Raw genomic sequence first — 6,990 nt, forward strand, 5'->3', positions numbered from 1 at the left:
GACATTTCTTATAGGACCCCCTCATATAGGACAACTCCTAGCCTTTGACCTCCTATGGTGGCCACACTGGGGGATCCTGGCTGGTAATGATGGCTATCTCTGGCTGCCAGATGCTGGGGAGGCCTAGATGCATGTTCAAGGCACAATGGGGTTCCAGGTCCACAGTTGGTGATAAACAGATGTTCCCTAAACAGGATGGCTCAGCACTTGGTCAAGTTTGTCTAAAGTATGGGGGATTGGGAAGAGGAGAGACCTTAGGCAGTAGGCAATCTGTACATACAGATGTACTGCTCCAGAGAACAGGTAGAGTCGGCACCCTGAGGGAGAAGAGACCCAGATCTTGAGCCCTTGTCTTTGGCCTAAGGTCAGGAGTCAACCAATGAGGAGTGAGTACCCTCTTACCCTGGCTGCCTCATGAGCAGGATCTGTCTGGGGAGAGCAAGTATCAAGTAACAGGCTAGGAAAAGGGCTCCAAGGTAGACAAGACAACCCACCCTGCCCCCAACAGGGCCCCTGAATACCCCTAAATAATGACCCTGGAGCTCAGAGCTCCTTGTCTACCTCAGACCTCTGTAGCTGTCCCAGCTCACATGTAGTAGCTAGGAGCCCATGTCCCCAGCCCTGAGGCCTTTCTGTTCCGTTTCCATTTCCAGCTCAACTCTGGCAAGACCTCATGTGGATACAATTGGCTTGTCCCTGTAGAGGTGCATGCTGGTCACCCCACTTGATGCCCCAGTTGCTTTAACATTTTCAAAGAGGAAGTCATTGTCTTTCCCACATGTCCAGGAGTCTGCTGTGCCACAAGTACAGGAAGAAATGGCCTCTGTGCCTCTGAGGGTGGCCTGACAGTGGCCAAAAGACAGTGCTTTAGACCTTGGCTGTACTGCTAGGCACCTATCTATCCATTTATATGCCCATCTCTTCCCAGGGCCTGTGTCAGACTTTTTCTACTGCTTGGACTAGAGGGAGTGGACATGTGTTGAGTGTGGTGTGCTGCTTGAAAATAGGGCAAAATCCTTGCTAGGATGAGGCTGTGGGTCTAGGAAGAAAGGGGCCTGAAGTAGCTGTCCCCTGCCTGCTAAAACACCTCATATGGACAAATGCACAAGTCCCTAGCCTTCCCTTCTTAGAGGTCAGGAGGGGATACTACTGTCCTTGGGGTAACCCACAGGCCAGGCCAGGCATAGTGGCTTCTGATTGGAAGTCATATAGGAGGAGATTCAGTGTCCTGGTTGAGGCTTGATGAGTGGTGGGTGTGTGAGGGATGCAGTAGGGAGCCATGCCTGAGCCTTCATCTGACCCATCTAGGCAGTGATAAGCTGATTCACTGGGAAAGCCGGCAAACTTGAAAGGTTGGCCCAGACTGACACCCTTGGGTGTGACACCCCTCCCTCCTCCAGCTTCAAAGGATGTCCATGAGCTGTCCTGCAGCTGTCCCCGGGGGCAGGGAGGGGCTAAGGCTAATGCCCAGGGTAGGTTGGTAGTACAAAGAAGCGGGACATGAGTTGCCCCACCCTGCAGTCAGAGGACCTGGCTAGAGATCAGAGCCTTGTTCCAGGACTGGGACATGGCCACAGAGGACCTGTGACACAGAAGAGAGGCATGGGGTAGAGATACCTCCACGGCACAGACTTGGCCAGGATACCAAGCAGGGCTCAAAAGAGCTGCCCTGATCTCTCTCAGACATCACAAGGCCGGGCCATATGTAGCCAGGCTGGCCTTCAGGCAACAAGGACAGAATGTGGTGACCTGGGCTGCAGTGTGTGTGTGTGTGTGTGTGTGTGTGTGTGTGTGTGTGTGTGTGTGTGTGTGTGTGTGTGGCGGCGGGGGTGGGGGTGACGATGACAACTCCTTCCACAGCTGATGGTAGCATACCATGCAAATGCTTCTTGTAGAATTCTCTAATAGAATAAGAATCTTAGTCCAGCTTTGTGGTGTAGGAGCTGTGGTTATCAAGTCTAGGAGAGCTTGGCAGAACCCTTCTGATATTTGTGTGCGTGGCAATGCAGGGTGGAAGACCCAGGTGTGTTTCTGTAACACCCTATAGTCAGTCCCAGAGCTGACAGTTGATATTATGACCTCACAAGTCTCTTTCTGAGGAGAGATTTCTGTGAAGGGCATTCTTGCTTCAGGCCATGGCTGAGGCTGACCAAGTACCTGGCTGATCATTTAATTCCTCTGTTGCCTGAGCCAGTATCCAGGTACCTGGTGGTGAGCTTGGGCAGGATAGCCATCCTTGGTGGTCAGGGTTCCTCAGAGAAAGAGTGGGAGGTCCCTGAGAGGGACTCCTGTGATAGCAACTCCAGCCTGCATAGGAGCCTTTTGATCTGAAGAGGAGGAGGCTCCAACAGAGCTGGAGACAGGGTCTGTGAAGCAGAAATGGATGCTAATCTGGCCCCAGTTCTGGGCCTTTGAAGACTGGGAGCTGTGGGATCCTGGTTCCTCTTGAGCCCTTACAGATATCAGGGCTGAGCCAGTCCCTGATCGGTGTCTCTGTTGTAAATGGAAAGCCTACAGGAGGGTCCTCACCAGACTACTCATGAAGGGACAGGGAAATTGGCCAGTTAATTATTGTTTTATTCTTCCTGAGAGAGTTCTGATGTTCAGTGCTTGCCTCCAAGTAAGGTCGTGGTTCCCTACTTTGTGCAGTAGGACTTGGAGTAGAAGGGTGAGGCAATGGGCCCAAAGTCCTTGGCTGCTGAGAGAGGAGTTGACAGTTCTCAGTGGGGTTACCCTGAATGTGCACACAGGCAACTCTACCCTGTGACTTGGGGTCATCCTTTTAGACTGCCTGCAATCCCAGTACTGCTGGGTTTGGATACTGGATTGTGTTATGTATCCTTCCACCAAAGACCACGCTCCTTATAGATCTTGCCTGGCCCTCTCACATGCCTACAGGATGGGAGAGGGGCCTCAAAGGCCCAGGCTGCCTAGGAAGGTAGGATAGGCACAGGGAGAGATATAGGCAGGTGATCCTGTTTTCTTTTGGGTGAGCCAGCTGCTTTCTTCAGGCGAGGTGTTTCCTTTGGAGATCTCAACTCTGGAGTCTGTCTGATGTGGACAGGGTAGCACATTACACTAGGCTCAGTGGCCATCACAGAAGCCTGAGAATTGTAGCTCTGGGAGATCCAGGATCTCCTGAGTGAGAACACTCTGACCTGTCCCAGATAGGAGGCAGGACTCCCTGATTCCCCCTTGTAGCTCCTCCCCTTGTTGCTCAGTTCAGGAGAGGCTGATAGATGGACCCATCAGCTGCCTCAGTTTGCCCAAGTGAGCACTGGGTGAGCATTGGATGGGAAAAGTAAGATGACCACCCACATCCACATGCTTCTCTGACTAGGGAGGCCTAGTATCCAGAAATGAGATCCCAGCCTGGGTCTGCAGTAGCCTTAAGTGCGAGTAGTAGAGGTAAGTGAGAGGGGCTGAGGCTCTCATGCCCCAAAGCAGCTGCCCCCTGGCCCCCACTCTGCTGCAACAGCCGTCAGGCATCTGGCCTTGGGCCGTCAGGTGGTGACAGCTGCCAACAGCTGGCAGAAGAGGCAGTGGGATGTCTGAGTTTCAGGGCTGGGTTCTGGCTGGGCTGGAGCTCTCTTCAGCTGCATGGGCGCTAGTGAATTCCATGCAGGAACATGGATATCTCTGTCTTGAAGAAGCATTTCTCCCTCCCTGTAGAAAGTCAGCGTGTAGAGCTTCTGCTAACAGGACCCAGAAGGAAAATCTTAGCAGCTGTACTGGGTCTGGAGACTTTGTGAGGCTCATCTGTCTCCAGGATCTAAAGATCTTGGGACTGTGTCAGAGAGCCAGTTAAAGGATCATGAACAGAAAGCTGGAGTCCTGGCTTCCAGAGGAGCAGCTAGGCAGTTTTTTGCTAGGCAATGTGCCTACCCTAGCCCACCTGGAACGTTGCGGAATTCCCAAGCAGGTCTCTGTACCTAGGTTACCTCACCTCCCAGACTGACACTGGGGAGGTAGAGGCAGAATACCTGGCTGATTAGCTAAGGAATTCATCCTTCTAGGGACATAGGCTTCTGTTTCTCTACTCACACCTACCCCTCTCCAATCTATTTTAGCAGCTAGTTCAAGGAGCCCTTAGCCCTCTCCTTTCCAAGGTCCTCCAACCTTCTTGACAAAGGGTGGAGGGCTGTATGTCCAGGGGACAACCCCTGGCCTTAGTGGGGATCCAGTGATCCTGCTAGGCAGGCTTCCTTAAGGCTAGAGGTATTGCTACCAGCTGTCATGAGGACTCAAGCCACATTGGTCCAGTATCTGACCCTTCAGTGAGGCTATGTCCAGTTGTGAAGCTGGAATGTGCTGTTCTGAAGCCAGGGAGCATAGCCTCTAGAACCCCATTTTTTTTTGTCTGGATTTGCCAGTGTCCAGGGCTAGCACTCCTGCCTGAGTGTACAGGCAGGTGCTCTGGGGCTAGGAAGACCTACTGTGAGATTCCAGGAAGCCACCCAGATTCCATGTCTCAGTGCACTCTTACGTGACAGAAGCTGGCAGGAGCCAGCGGTGGACACACGGTGGGGACACAGACCAGCTTAAGAGAAGTTCCTTGTCCATTTACAGTTTTTTCAATTTTTTGCTCTTTCTTCCAAAAGCTATCCTCCATCACTCCTTTTGGAGCTTCTCCAAGACAATCGGCACCCGCCTCACTTACAGAGTACAAAAAGTCTTTTAACAGAAGTAGCTGGAGCCAGTGTAACAACAAGCAGAACATGAGCAGCCACAGGAGGACCAGTGATCAGGGTGCGGGTGGTGGGAATGTGACTCCAAGATTGACCCTCAGGTGAAGCCTAGATCCTCCAAAGGTCAGGAGTGAGCATCAAGATAGGATCCTACCACCATGATGAATATGCCTGGTTCTGGCTATGACATTGGTATTCCTGCTTCCTGGTATGAGGCTGGGTATCCTGAGCTCAACCCTATATTTGGACTCAGATCTTCATAGCCTGTGTTAGGACACAGTCCTGGCTACCCAAAGGAGTGTTTTGCTGCCTCCTTGCCTAAGCCCTGTGCAGCCATTCTTATCCTCAATTCAGATATACCCCAAGTTGTTCTCTACCCAGCCAGTGACTGGACTGGAGTCCTATTGGGGCAAGAGGAGGCCTCTGTAGTGTGGATTCTAGACCCACACTGGGTGTGTGGTGATGGGAGCATTTGTGTATCATGGGTACTCTGCCCCACTGGGAGGAGGCCCTGTTTGGCTCTCCAGAGTCTCCCAAGGCCAACACTGAGCACAAGGCACTCCCAAATCCACATGCCAGGGATGTCTGACTGTGAATGGTCAAATAGAGGTTCTTGTTCCTGATTCAGGGCAGAAGGGCTGGGGGAAGGTTGTAGGAAATAGAGGGTCCCAGTGTTTTGGGGGCTGGGCTAGTTGTCCTTGGCATAGATGGGGACAGGAAGTTGTTGCACAGGGATAGGCACTGGAAAGGCACAGCTAGGCAGCCCAGCCACTATCTTGAATTTCTGGAGGTACCTGGGGCTGGTGTGTCCTAAAGCCCTGTTCTTGGAGCCCACAAGAATTGTCCAGGGGAACCCTAGTTGGCTAGAAGCACAGCTGTCACCTCCAAGCTGCTGTAGAGGCAGTGGCTATACTGAGGAGCCTCTCAGGCTCAGGGCCAGTATACAGGCCTGAAGGAGGCACAATCCACCCTTTGTTTCCAAGGCAGCCGAGCCTTCCAGCCAAGAGGAAATGAGAGGAGCAGCAGCCAGCAGTCCTCGCCAGCCTGCCTGGGCCTGGCGGCCAGAGCCCAGCCCAGCCTAGGAGCTGCAGGGCCCTGCTGTGGGGAGGGGCAAGTCATCATCCATGTCTCTGCACAGCTCAGCCTTAGCTGGCATACGTGTGAGGCAGTAGAACCTGAGGGAGCCTCAAGGTCTCTGAGACATGCATACAAATGGTAGAGAATCTGGAAGGGCAAGACAGTGGCCTGAGACAGGTGTGCCACCAAAGTCTCTTTTCCCCAGGCCCCCGCTGACACTCCTGAAGAGCCCTTTACTGGAAACCCTGGGGAAGGGTCCCAACTACATGGTTCTAGCTCCTCATCAGCCTGTAACCCACCCTCAAATCCCAGGGGCATTTATGGGGCCTTGCTCTTCTGAATCTGCAGGGCTTATGATCTGAACTTCTGCTTTGCATGTTCCATGTGTGCTATGTCCAGGTTTAGCATATGGGTCCTCCTAAAACCTGCCCTCCATATTGAAGACATCCCTTTCACTATGACCCCCAGCCACCCATCCCACGTTCTTGCCCCTATGGTCCTTGGGTCTTTCTTGTTAGAGTTGGTAGAAACCAGTTAAGGGTCTATGGGATTAGGTGCCCTACCCAGCTGTCTAGAAAGGTTTTGCTCCTGCTACCTCTACCTCTTACCCAGGGACTGAAGTGAAGCTTCCACAGGGCATCTTCTGGCTACTGCTCTGTGCTCACTGAGGAGTCGAGTCTGGAGAGCCAATTTTGGGTGTAGCATGAGGCATCTGGCCCCAGGCCCACCTCAGAATCCCATCTCCACAGCTACTGATGGAAGTGTGCATATGTGAGTGTGTACATATATAATACATATATATGTATTCCTGAGACTCTGCTGTCCCCTCTGTCACATTTCCTTCCTCAGCAGCTCCCTACCTACATGTGGCTTGGTCAGGAGGACAATGACAAGGCTAAATTCACATAATGGTGCTCTGGGCCCTATAGCCATAAGGTTGTCCACCGAAACCCCTCACCCCCAGACAGCAGGGTCTCAGACAACAGCTAGGCAGCCAGATGTCACCCACTATTTCCTATCTTGTGGCACACTCCAGATTGGCTAGCTCAGGGCTGAAAGCACAGCTCTGAAGACTTGTCCTGGCTCCATGCTTATATCCTGGGTTCAGTTCTTTATTCAGCTGCCCCTGCCTTTGATTCTGACAGGCACAGATCTCCATCAAGGCCCAGGAACCCTAGGGGACCGGTGTCACCTAGAATACAAAGAGTTCTCATGTCACTAGCCC

Source organism: Peromyscus eremicus, chromosome 10 (assembly GCF_949786415.1).
Source record: "Peromyscus eremicus chromosome 10, PerEre_H2_v1, whole genome shotgun sequence".
Classification (NCBI taxonomy): domain Eukaryota; kingdom Metazoa; phylum Chordata; class Mammalia; order Rodentia; family Cricetidae; genus Peromyscus; species Peromyscus eremicus.